The 14,054-nt window shown below is 36.1% G+C and overlaps 1 protein-coding gene across 7 annotated transcripts in view; it reads left to right on the top strand.

The window, feature by feature from the left end:
- Positions 1-14,054, top strand: part of ERBIN (erbb2 interacting protein) — a 118,028-nt gene that overhangs the window by 19,790 nt on the left and 84,184 nt on the right. For 4 of the 7 annotated variants that reach the window (XM_059491714.1, XM_059491712.1, XM_059491713.1 and 1 more), the window contains exon 3: positions 50-161. The exons of 1 other annotated variant lie outside the window; for it this stretch is intronic. The gene's annotated coding sequence lies outside the window, so the exon portion shown is untranslated. Of the gene's footprint in view, positions 1-49; positions 162-4,271; positions 4,347-14,054 lie in introns of all 7 variants that reach the window. 2 more of the 7 variants (XM_059491710.1, XM_059491711.1) reach the window with 2 other exon arrangements.

Genomic DNA, 14,054 nt, shown 5'->3' with positions numbered 1-14,054 from the left:
GCCACTTACACCCATCATTTTGAAAACACTTCTTAATTGTCTTTCACAGATCCATGTGGATGGTTTAATAAACTGTTCGGCGTCCTGGTGAATCTGTGGTCCTAGCTGAGAAGCTGATTCAGGCTCCTGGGGTGTAAATTGGCAGTGGTGGAGTGATTTGGGTAGGTGACTGTCCACGTACGTTAAAGGAGATAAGGGGAGCTGAATGTTTTGACACAGTTTTTGTTTCAGTTACACTCTTAAATGTTTTATTAATATCTTCTCCCCCTCACGTGTAAGAATGACAAATTTTTAACTTTTAAATTTGTATTACAGTAGCTTGTAGGAATGATGCATAAGAAATGTGAATTGTTTTTCTCTCAAGGGGTGCTGGAGGTATTTGCTGTATTGGTACTGTCTCTTGCACTTGGGTCACAGAGCATGGTCTGTACTTTAAAGTCGGTACAGCTCTGTGTGAGCACTTCTGTAGACTGCCATTGCATCTGGTCTATTTTTTCTGCATTATTTGCTTACTTTGAATTCATAACCCATTTTATGGTAATGTATTCAGGTAGCTTTGTGCAAAAAATAAAATTAATTTCAAAGTATTTCTGCTCTGCATAAGCTAACGAGATGCTGTGGTTCTATCTAGAGAAAGGTTAGAGTGATTTGGGTTGGCTTGGCTTTTTTGTTTGTTTGGGGGTTTTTTGTTTTGGTTTTTGTGTTGTTTTGGGGGAGTCAGCTATTTTTTTTTTCATTTGCATGCATATACTGTTCTGGTTCTGTATGCTTGTTAGTGGTATGTTTAGGATGGGCTAAGACTGAAAGGATTTTTTTTAAACTTATTTTTCATTGCATTATTTAATAGCAGATGCATATAGATGCTCAGAAAGGGGTCATAGCACAATAGGGAAAAACTGCCTAGAATGATATGGGTTTTTTTTTTATTTTCCAATTTTTGTCCCTAATTGAAGTGCCACAAAAGTCTTTGATAGATTACAGTATGTACTGGAATAGGATAATATACTGTCTTAGTCCTCATAAGGAGCATTGAGCAAATGCATTTTTTTTATTCTGCTCTCACCATCTTTTGCTCTGATTCGAGATTATAGTTAGAACACACCACAAAGATGTGTAACTAGCCACACAAAATGTTTGACTTTTGAGAGAGAAAATATTTTTATGGCAAAAATAATGTTTTAAATGCTTAATAATTGCTGAAATTATGTGCTTGAAAGTAGAGAAGTCACGATACTTTAATTAGGTAAAATTGTGAAAAGACATTACCAGGTGTAGGAACTTTTTACTTGAAAATGAGTTCATGGGGATAGAGTGGGTTTTAATGAAAAAAAGTTAGATTTTGAGGAGCATATTCTGTTTTTGAGAGGAAAACCCTAAATATGTGTATATATATATAATGATGTTCTGTGTGATGGCTTCAAAATTGTTTCTGTACATCCTTGTTTACAGAATTTTAAGAAGTGCAATTTTTCTCTGTTAAACTTGGGAGATTTGTTTCATAATTCTCTGACTAGAGAGTGATATTGTGGAAAAAATTGTCACAAAAGAGAAACAATTTTATCATTTTCATAGGCTGGGACTTCTAATAAGCTGCTACTGCCAAGCTAACCCCAAAGTGGAAAAGTTCAGGCAGCAGTGCACAGCTTGGATTTAGAGGAGGTTCTTTCTTTTTTTATGCTACTAATATTGTTCAGTAACTTTGAATATGTGTAAGATAATAGGCAAATACACATATTTAAATGTTGCTAATAATTTTATGTTAAATTAGAACATTGTTTTATAATCCTAGTTTCATTGTGAATCTGCTTGTTTTAACTTGGAAACACTTCAGTATTACTGGGGTAATTCAAATGGTATGCTTAAATGTAAAGTTTGTTTCTTGCTTTGCAATAGTTTGCTCTTAAGTTTAGTCCCCTTTTCACTCCTAACAGTTGATTCATTAGCAGCTTTGATTAATGAGTCTTTACTGGGGTAAGAGAATATCTACCTGCTAAAAAGAACAGGATTGTGAAGCAAATGCTTTTTGATAAGCTTGTGGCTGCATACATATCTTTAATAGAATTGTAAAGCATGTTGTAATGAAAAATTTGCTGTAGGCATTACAAAAGATCTAGTAAGTGTTCTTCATATTTTGTGATCATCTTGGCTAGAGGCCTCTTAATGCCAATTTGATAGGTGTTCTCCAGCTTCTCAAAAGCTTTTTGTAACGAGTAGGTTTCTGGAAAAGTTGCTGTATTTGTCAGGCTGCTGAATTCATAGCACAATTTTAAATGCTTAGGTCCAATGTGAACATAATGTATCAACATGTATTAACAGGTACTGAAATATGACATGGAAATAGAAACCATAGACAAGTTTTTACTTGAGAATAGTCAAAGTACATGAAAGAAACATAAGCCTAAAAGTTGTCAGAGTTTTTTTACTTTTTAACTATTTGTAATCGTCTGATAGGTGAATTTGACAATGCTCTGAAATCTTCACTCTTACAGTGTATTGCAGCTTGTTTATTGATGTATTTGGAGTGTATCTGGTCTTCTGACAATGCTTCATTTAAGGATGCAATTTTGAAGCGGTGTAATTACAGTTAGTTAAGGAAATTCCTATTTCATTGTCTTGCTATCAAGACTTCCACCTGAATAAAGAAAGCTGCGTTGACTAAAAAGGATTCTCTGTATCCTATCCCTTCAGTATTCTTGTGACTTCTTTATTTTGGATGTGTTCCAAGATTCTTACATAAGCTCTGGTTTGCATATTTAATCTGTGAGTCCTCTTGACTTGCTGATTCATTTCTCCTTGTAGCAATAAATGTTGCCTTAATTCTCCCCCTTCCTAGTTATATTTGACAAGTTCTGGCGTGAAATGCCTGCTCAAACATATCTCAGGTGTTCCAGCTGTGAAGGTTAAACTAGTCTGCATGAGATATTTTATCTTGGCAATGCACTAGGGGAACTCATTGTTCTGTGAGCCTGGTGTTCCCTGTAGTGTAGGTGAGGTTATGGACAAGCTGTCTCAATAACTGAAATGATTTTCAGACCCATAGGCACTTCTGTTAACATATTCTGGCCTGCTTTGTTGAATGTTTTTTTCATTTAGGACACCAAAAGAGTAGTAGTTATTTTGTCCCTTAAAATGCATGCACTGCTAAGAGAGTCTAAACAAGATTAGGTTATCATAGGGTTGACTTGTGTGAACAAGCTTGCTGGCTGTCGCATGGTCAGAATTGGGTATTGTAAGGAAAACATCCTGTCTCCATAGAAGCAACTTTGTTTAATTCTATGCAAAGGCTAGATGTTGGGGTACTAATGCTTGCATTACGTAAGCAGTTCTTGAATCTTGTTTGTCATTTAGTAACTAGCAAATAAAAAACTTCTTAAACAGTGTCATAAATGTGTGGTGGTATCAGAGGGCAAGTGCATGGAGAATTCTTCTGAAGTATTTAAATAGCATATCTGACTTTGTTTTCCTTCTCTCCTATGCTTTTCCATCTGCATTATTCCATGGAGACAGAATCAAGTGCTAGCTAATGTAGGCAAGTTAACTTGCTTTCAACAGTTGTCTTTGAATCCCAGTGCCTATTTCTTCAAAAGATGTTGCTTTTGTGTCATTCACAGACCTCTCTGACAATTTCCTCCTTTCCTTTTGTTTCTTCTTTTCCCCACTAACCCCAGGATGTTTTTTTCTTAATGGTCCAGTTGAATACATTATAATATGGAAGTATATTGTCCTCCTAGTGGGAAGAAGTGATGGTGAAACAGAAATGCCTGATAGAATAGCTTAGTTTCAGTGATGTCATAAGCAGCTGAGGGTAGTTGTAATGGATCTGCCATAGTTTGTTTTTCTGCCAAAATAACTATCTTAATATGAAGAATGGTATGAATTTACAAATTTAATTGCACAAGCTTATATAAAAATTACAATTTTCTTCTTGTATCATTGCTATGTCAGGGGGATCATACAACAATGTACAGATTGATGTTTTACAGAATTCCACATCAGGATGAGAAATACTGGATGTCACTAAATAAGACCATGTAAATTTGAAGCTAGCTAATCTGCATCAAGTTGAGTCCAAAGAAGCCTTGTACGCAGAAAGCAAAAAGAATGAGTTTCTTTAAATTATAGGGAAGGAGTAGCATGGGACGTGCTATGTGTTTTGGAATGCTATACTGCCATGACGATATTATACTACAGATTACATATCTGTGAAGACTTATAGTCATCCAAGACAGGCAGACAGTCATTTTTGTATAAATAGCATACTGTTTCTGCAGGTCCACGTGGTCTTCTGACACTTCTGTTGATAAGTAAATGAGGACAACGATGATAAGAGTGAGCTAGCTGACTAGGTAAGTCATGTAAAGGAGTGGGTTTTCCTGTTATGAATCAGCAGCTTCATTTTAGGGTGAAAAGAGATGAGAGATTTTTCTCAAATAAAAATGACTTGAAGTAAACATCAGTTACAGAGAAGAGGCAAGTAGAATATCTATTAAAGCATGTGCAGAAGTAAAAATACCCAATACAAATGCAAGAGACTGGAAATACTGCTCATGAAAGACTGATGAATAATTCTAAGAACATTTATTAAGAAAAAAGTGTTGGGTACTCAGTTTGAAGGAGAGAAGAAAATGCTTAATGGTTGATCTGCATAGTGTCACTGACCCATGGTAGAAAAAGTGATGTGTTTGATAGTTAAAATAGCTGCTGGCAGTTTAGGAAGGGCAAAGTGAAGAAAAAGGACAATTCTATTTTGATGAGAACTGAAAAAAAAATAACATTTATCAATTGGTTTTCTGTGGCCACAGCAGAAATAGCTTGCTATGGACTATAATATTGCAGTCACATACAGGATGACTAACTCCCTAAGTACAGGAAGCTTAATTTTATGCGCAGGTGGTCTTCTACTACTAATACTAAATATTCATTTAAAAGATGATGGATGCAGTATTTTTAGAAGTAATTATAAAAGGATTTGGAGTCACACCTATTATTGAAAGGAGCCAAATAACCAGTAGTGTATTTAAAACCTTGTTTTTGATCAAGTATAAATGACTGTGAATTGACTTTGATTGTACATAATAACTATGAAGTTTAATCAGCAGTATTTATTTGTTCCTTTTTATAATGATCACTTGGAAGCCATTCAGTGAAATCATCTGTATAGAAATTCCTTTTCTACTCAGTTTTGAAGGGAAATCAGTTAAAGGATGTTTTACTAGATGCTTAGAAAACATTGAATCTAAAACAGGCTAATATGGTAGTGATAAGTGTGCATCTGTTAATTAAATGGAGGGGGGAAAAAAGCCATACCAGTGAATTGTGGGTCAGAAGCTTCAGAAAGCAAAGGATGAAGGGGGTCTACCCAAGATGTCTAGGAGGCTAATATTAGGACCACTAAAGTGAATGAGAATGAGATAAAATATACCAAAATATACTTATTTTGAATAAATTTAACAGGTATGTTTAACTTGCTTGGCAGAATAGGAGACTTTTATTATGAAAGTTGAGAAAAACTTGATGATCAACAGACAAATGGTTCACATTATAAATTTTTTGATCAGCTGGAAATAGTTTGACTGCAATCCTGTAATAAGGTAGGTTAATTCTGGTTTTATGGTAGAGGATTATTATTTTCCCTAGAGTATCATGTCAAACTCTTGTTTACTCTTGTAGTTCCCTTTCTCTACCCCTTGAACTAGTTGTTTAAGTGAGAAAGGAGCACTGCTTATCTTTTGCATTTAACTGCTGCTGTTTGAGGATAAAATCTGCCTGATTTGACTCTCTGAGGCTAGGTGGAGAAGCCCCTCTGGTCTTTTTTGCTAATACCAAGCCATGTAAAATTCAACCAAGAGAATGTTCTTGCTCAGTTTACATGTTTATATGGCTTTTGCTTCAATCCTTCCTTACTTTTTATGCTGAAAAGCAAAAAATATTCCAGTGTTATTCTGAATCTCTATTCACAATTACAAATATTGTAACTTATTTTGGAGTAATACCTCCCCTTGAATCCACAGGTAAAACTTTCTGAAAGTTTGGACCTTTTGTAGTAGGTCTGTTTCATGTAGGGCCATGAAAATGTTGGGAGGGCTAAGGTACCTCTTCTGTGAAGACAGGCTGAGAGAGCTGGGGTTCTTCATCCTGGAAAAGAGAAGGCTCCAGAGAAACCTTACAGGACTGTAAGGATCTGGAGGGTGCCTACAAGAAAGATGGAAAGGGACTTTTTGAAAGAGTGTGTGGTGATAGGACAAGGGGGAGTGGCTTTAAACTGAAAGAGGGTAGGTTTAAATTGGATATTAGAAAGAAATTCTTTCCTGTGAGGATTGTGAGGCACTGAAACAGGTTGCCCAGAGGAGCTGGGAAGGACCCATCCCAGACTAGATCAGGCTTTGAGCAACCTGATCTAGTGGAAATTGCCTTTTCCTGTAGCAAAATGGTTGGAACTAATGATCTTTAAAGTCCCTTCCAGCACCAGCTGTCCTATGACTGTGTAGCTGACTTAATTGGAGCACAAGGGGAAAAAACCTACCTTCTTGCAGATATCAAGAAAATCGGTTGACTCTTGCCTCTCATGGTAGAATTGTGGACTTATTCTTCTCCCTGAATAAAACAATCAGGACTCAAAGTATTTATTTTCTTGATTTTATGTTTTTATTAAACTTTATTTGGTTTTTTTTTGCTTACTATGGAACAGCAAAGAAACAGACCAGGTAGATGTCTGCTTTAAATTTTCTTTTTGGAAAGCCTAGATGTTTGTACCAGCATAGCTGTACTATTTGGTTTTTATGCATGTATTTTTATAGGTGTAACATATGTAGTTATGCATTTTCATTCCCGATGGGTAAAATCAATTATTTCCCAAAGCACTGTGATTACCCTTTATGTAATATAAAGGAGTTTCAGTAAACAAACTGGAATTGCCTCTCATGATTCAACACAAGTGTAGCATAGACAACAGGTTGTTGTCCTTCAGAACAGGTTAGGGTGACTTAGCTTGATAGAGGAGCACATGATATGGGGGATGGTGATGGTAAACACTATTTAGTTTGATGAGCAGTAGTATTTGCACAACAGCAGTCTGGTAGGTGTTGGGATTTTATTTATAAGCATTGTTGTGAAGGCAAGAAATGAGGAAAATACGAAGGAATACACAGTGAATACATTTTATATATCTATGTGGGAATGTTGTCAAGAGTTGCTTTGAAAAATTGGTGAAGCTAGGTGTCTTGTTTGAAAAGACAGGTGTCTGCTAAGGAAGGCAGGAGTCTTCTTTGAAGTGGAAAATGTGAACCCCCTCCCTCCAAATTATTATAATTTTGAAATTAAGGGGCTCTCAGACAAAGATATGGGAATAGGAATAACAGTTCTTTATGAGGAAAACTAAAAAATACAAATGTAATAGTACAAACAAAAAAAAAAAAAAAAACTACTGACAGAGCTAGAGTATGGCCTGACAGCCTCTAGACAGTTGGTAGCACTCCCATTCAATGGTGGCTGCAGTCCTCCTGCAGTGCCAGGTGCAGTTCTGTTGGAGCAGCAATCCTGTAGAAGGGTGGAGTTTTCCTCTGAAGGTGCTGTGGTGGTGTAGGTGGGTTTGATCTTCCTCTGGGAATGCAGTGGAGAAGAAAGCTGCTCCTCTGGGAATCCACTGGGAAAACGCTGCCTGTGGTGTTCCAAATCTCAGATTATATCCAGTTAGGAATGCTTGGCTCCTCCCCTGGGCAGAGCATCTCACAAGGGGATGATGTAATTTTATCAGTCATGCAGTGACACTCAAGGTTCATTAACAGAAGGTATCTCCCCAGAGGGAGGATTGGTTGTGGGAGAGATAAAAAACCGTGCCAAATTAACAGAGGATCACTGCCCAACCTCTAACAGATGGGAAATAGAATACCCTCAGACCATACTTTACAACACAGGAGACTGGATAGATGGTAGTAGAAGCTAATTTTATTGATTGAGGAGCTTCCCTTTTGATTTTGAATGAGAAAATAGTTTGAAAAATAAGATAAATAAGCTGCTTATATCTTCAAAGGAAAAGTGGCAAAGTAGGAGTACTTAAACCAAAATATAGTTAAGCAGTGTCCCAGAAATTATTTTTTGCAGTAAGTACAATTTTTGGGAGATTAAGGTTTTGTTTTGGGTGTTTGGGGCTGGGGACAGATGTGACTACAGAGATTCAAAGGATGAAGAAGCAAGGAGAGTTGTGGGTCAGAGTAATGGACATGGTACTGGTGATTTCCAGAAGTAAGCAAAGGACGTGATAAAAACATTGTTGCTGTTGGTTGAGTTTATGTTTGGTTTTATATGCATTGAATGTAAGTAGACAATCCCCAGCTGTGCTTATCATCTGGAAAACTCTTTAAGATGGAATCATGTCAGGGACACTAGTATTAGAAAGGCAGGGGAAGCAACTTGGGGTATGAAAAATAGGATATTGAAACAGAAGAAACAGCAGAAGACTGGAGAGGAATGTGCTGTCCTACAGCAGAAGTAACCACAATGGAAAGATAAGGAAGCAAGAGAGGTGACTCTTTAGGGGCTCTCACCATTATTGAGGACTTTGTCACTGGAAGGGTCACCTGTAGACCTGTACTAGGTCTCTGAGAAGTCTTGGACTGATAGATATTAGCAAGCCAACCCAGCTTTTCTTTTCCCTTTTTTATATTTTGATATTTCTCTTTTCCTTATTTTCCTTTTTATTCCCATACCTCTGAAACAGTCAAATTTTGACTTAGGCTCCTCATTTTCAAGCATGTGAACTGTAGTTTTCTTCACATGCATTGAAAGCAAACAGTAACCATAGGAGATAAAGATTTGGTATCTGTAGGGTGCGATGACCCAGGCATTTTTACATCCAGCAAGATTTAAGTTTAAGGCTCATTAGTCTTGAACTAGTGAGTAGGTGTTAGATAAATTGGTTAAGCTCTGTCTCTCAGTATTTGCTATTCTAGACTTAGATGCTGGCCTGCTAGTCTAATCAAAGCTGTTGAAAGTGTTTGTTTCTTTTTAAATTAGGTGCTAAAAACACTACTGCTATCTAACTGCTGATGCTCATTCTGGTCTCTGTTTTTATGTGCCATATTGTTAATGTTTATTCTCTGCCCAGTCTCTTACTATTGTTAACACCAGAAAAGATAAATTTCATGTGCATTATTTTTTGGATTTCTGTAATTTTATGGGAAAAGTGGACTATATGCATGGTCATAGAGCATATACATTAAAACTGTTGAGTAATTTTGTCCATCATTTTAAGTCTAACTTGTAAACTCTTAATGGTATTAAAAGGAAAGCTGGTATCTAAATTGAAATAAGTCCATTAATCTCACTGTTGATCCTCAGTACTGAGGTTTTTTCCGTACTAGAGAATGTGCTAGTGCTTTTTCAACTTTTAACGGAGCTGACTGGCATGTTAGAAATCAACCTGTTGGAAAGGGTTGATTTTATTCTCTTTTTTAGTTACTGTGTCTTATTGCTAGACAGAATATTGCATAGAGGTGTAATCTAATACAGTTTTTCTCCTACAAATTAGAATCCAATAATCTGTACATAAACAGGTGACTTGCTTTATTGCTAGGAAATCTTTAAATACAGACTTAATTGATTTGCCCAGATCTTGTACTAGCTCGTTGAAGATCTGGCAGATCCAGAAAAATATTAATTTTAGATTAAACAAATGTTAGGTTGTTTTGAAAGCTCATATCTGATTGTTTTTGTCTTTACTCAGCACTGAGAATGGACTGGTATCTAGAAGCCAGAAACCCCCAAGAACCTCCATTGTTTGGCTATCAGATCTAATAAGCATTTCACTTATTACTGGAAGACCTTTTGAACTGGAATGGGCAACTACAGCAAAAAGGATTTTGGAAGATGTATGGATATAATCTTCAAATGCATTTTAGGGCATGCATTTTGTTAGTGCTTCTATCAGTAGATGATACTGAAGACTGAACACAAACAGCCATTTCTGTTTGTGATGCTGTGTTGGTTTAAATTAAACTTAATAAAAAAGGTTAAGAACTGTGACAAAATAACCCTCACTGCAATCTTATTATTGGAGGAAATATAACAAACTCATATCCTGCTCCTTTCCAGAGACTGCCATCCACACATGATTTTTTTTTTTTAAGTAAAAATTATGGATTTGTTTTTTCAGATTGAGAAGCTATGTCTGCATTGGTTACATCAAATTCAGTCCGCATGGTTTGTTTTTTTTTTTTTTTTTAGACAGGAACAACTAGGACTATTTTCCAATCAATTAAATTCAGCATATTAATTTCCTTAAATTATATTGTGAGCTGGGGATTAATTACCTTGCAGCTCTGCAATTTCAAATAACAGATTTTTTTCATTACCTTAATAAGCTGTTTGCCTTTTAGTTCAGGTAGCTTATGGGCCTGGATTTTTTTGTGTGTTAGAGGAGGATTGTTATCCTGTTACGTAGCAAAAATCTGGGGGAATTCTGTAGCTTCTTTTCATCTGTGAAACAAATAATCCGTAACAGTATTTCAGAATATAAATTAGATGCAACAAAGGGGTTGGGGAGCTTTAAATTATATGATAAAAAGTTACAATTGTGCTCCATCATTGGTTCTCGGGCAGGTAGTGAGATCTGACAGCAAGCCAGGGCTTAGTGTTTAGAAATTGGCTCAAACCATGAGATTAGGCAGTAGCATTAGTCTTTTAGAGAGTAATATGATAATGTCACAGAGTTACAGATCATACCTCGGTGACAGATGATGCGTGCCTATGTGAAGTGTAGTAGGGTAAAAATACTTACTGATTTGATGTTTTATATGTTTATGTTTATATTTAGTCAGTAGCTGTTGTAGGTAGTTAAAATTTTAAAATCAATTCAAACAGAAAACACCAGCTTCCCGGAAGACACCTGTTCAATTGTCCAGAGTTTACAAAAAAGTTTTGATACTGGACATTTGCCTTCAGGGTATATCCCTACTTCAGATCAGTGTGGTTTTAAAAATTCATCTCTGATTCTTCATTGTTGCTGCTAAACTATTTATTGTTGTTTTCAATATGGAAATGTATTATTCCTCCTCGTATCTTTGTTATTGTTTATAGACAACACCAACTTTCAAGTTGGCATGTGCAATAATTGACAGTTGAAGCTGTAATAAGTATCTGATGGTTCTTTTTTTCTATTTAAACCCACTCAGACAAGCAATAACACAAAAATATTTTTGTTTCACTTCACATGTTAAGAGCACAGCTGAAGTTAATTTCCTTCGTGGCTATGAATATTTAGCAGCTTTGCAAGCATATTGTCGGATTGCTAATTGTATTTGTAATCCAACTGGCCAGTGATGTCACCTAATTCAATTTTGTAAAGCAGTGAGGAACAAAATAAATGCAGAAGGAAGTAAAAGGTTCATAATAGCAATTGTTAATTGGAAAGTTATGCCTCTACACATGTGGGGGGGAAATGGCATCTAAAAATAGCTTTAAGTGTTGCTTGACTAGCCTGCTCATGCTCACCTCTGCCCTGAAAGGAAAGAGAACTCAGGAATTAACATACCCTAATAATGACTTGGCTGGTAGTGTGAGATCTATAATTAAGTATATAATTATATACAACAGCAACTGTTTGCTGTTAGTTTCTTCTCTTTTTGAGACAATTTAAATATGAAATCTGCATTATGATATAAAATTATGTTTCTGAAGGATGTGAAATGTAAAAGATTAATCCAATTCCTAATATCAATTTCATAACTATTAAGACAAATTAGGTTTTATTACTTCTAAGAATTCAGTATTTTATGCACAATTTGATAATTTCTAGTATAAAGCCTCAGCTGTTTAAATTTTTTAAACTGTGTTGTACTATCTCCTGGACCAGCCAGTAGCCATGAAAGGCTACAGGCACAAGATGAATTCAAACATTTGATGCCACAAACATTCTCAGAATTGGTAAAATTTGTTGTCTGAATTCTGTCATGACCATCTATATTTTATTGGCTTGAAACAGCTCTAGGGATAGCACTTATTTGTGCATAAGTTGTCATAACTGGCAGAGTATCTGCCTGTGTATCAAATGTCTATCTGACTGCCTAGGTCTTAGATGGAGAGAAATATACCATCTTCATTGGTCTTACTCTTGGGGTGTAAGCAGTAGTGGTTCATCTACAGGGCTGAAACCTGTACTCAAAGTGTTGTCCAAGAGGATTTGAACCTTAGGTTGATTGTCGTTCAGGACAAGAATACACTGTCTGGGACAATCTTGGGTTCATTCAGATGGAGGACTTATCCTAGGATTTGTTTGATTAAGTTTGACATGTTTTTGGAGAATTGTGTATACAGGTTTTTATTCCCTGCGCTTTCTCTCATGCTTGCACACAGTTGCTTTAGTATCCAGATCACTTCTTTTTTCCTCATATTAAGTAGCAAATGTGTTATCTGTTAGTGAGCCATCCTCTTGAGGCAATATTTAGACAAGTGCTGTTTGCACACAGACGTGTGGGTGTTGGCTGCCACCAGCATTTTGTACATCCCATGGTCTCTGTAAGACTTGGTGCCATACTTCTGAAGTACTGCACAATAAAATTAGCTATGTCCCTTCCTAAAGTATTTCAATATCTAATAAAAGATATGGGTGTGATGAAGTGAGGGAGGAAAAAGGGTTTATCTTATGAATGGCAGTAGGCAAAAAGAAATTAGGATCATGATAATAGCGTAATACAAGTGAACCACCTACTTAATTTTGATCAAGTGTGTCTTTATAGAAACAGTGGTATACATTTGGGTGTTGTTTAGTGTGTGTATATGACTGAGTTTTGTGGTTTTAGTTATAAATATTACTACTGTTTCAATTGGGATATTCTGTTTTATGTATTCTTATTCTCTTAGTCACTTGTTTTCCAAATTTTCCACATTCCACATCTTTCCCCTCATCAGTCTCTCTTGTTCTACAGTGAAAAAAGGCTGAGTTTTGTCCACATTTGCTGTGGCTAACAACAATAGGACTGAAAAAACTTTGACCTTTTGGAGTGCTCGCTGTCTGGGATCCATGTGCTGATGGAAAACTAAAGAATGAAGGGGTGCAGGGTGAAAAGGAACAGGGCCACATAGGAACATAGGGTGAGGGCACCAGATCTAAATAGTTTCCTCTTGGATTTGCAGTCTGTCTTGTTATACTGAGTGCTTGTGTCACATTGTGGTGCTAATTGGCTTTCTGATGTCACAGAGATATGTTCAGTTCTCTCAAAAATTAATGTCAATTCTATAGTAGCAGTGGAAATCTTTGAAATGGCTGAAGCTTGTGTGAAAGTTGTAGCTTGAAAAAAAAAATTGTTTTTTCTTTTTAATTCCTATATTAAACCAGTTGGATTCTTTCTGTTACCACTCACAACAAAGCTTCTTCAGGGTTAACTGGACCTCAGTCTGTAGCTTGGCACACCTGCTCACTTTTAGTCACTGAGCTAGCACAACTGTCACTTTCAGAAAAATGGTTTGGTAAAGAATTGTAATGCTGCACAGGGTACAGGTTGTTGCTATTCTAAAATATGTTGGTTTTGTCCCTAAGAATGATCTGTGAGGACAAGATAAGTGATCTACAAAAACACCTCTGGTAGTTTTCTGTTGTGCGTGGGGGTTTTTTTTGTTAGTTTTTTATTAAGGTCGGCTACTGCTATATTGTATACTTCAAAAAGAAGAATCAAGTTGTTATGAAGAGATCACTATACTTGTTTATTTTGTGTTAAGACAGGTCTATGTTAAATGAGTACAGTGTTTAAGGACACTGTGAATAGTAATGTTTTAATGCCTTCCTAAAATTCTTACTTTTTAGCATTAGGTTGGGAGTTGAAAACCAGTGTTGTTTCTGTGTTTTCATTTCTGTCTTGGTTTCTTGTTACTTGAGCTAATGTGATGGCATCAAGTAACAGAAACAGTAGACATTAGTAATGCCTTAAGCAGAATGATTAGGAACAGGATACAGTAACAGTTTAATCCCCCTCACATTTACCATTCTGGAAAGCAACCTTCATTATAGATTTTAATAAATTGTAAGTCTGAAAACCAACCCTACTTTCCTGTAAAGCAGAATA

The sequence above is a fragment of the Ammospiza nelsoni genome, chromosome Z, assembly GCF_027579445.1.
Source record: "Ammospiza nelsoni isolate bAmmNel1 chromosome Z, bAmmNel1.pri, whole genome shotgun sequence".
Classification (NCBI taxonomy): domain Eukaryota; kingdom Metazoa; phylum Chordata; class Aves; order Passeriformes; family Passerellidae; genus Ammospiza; species Ammospiza nelsoni.
This window is presented reverse-complemented; position numbering and strand designations above follow the sequence as displayed.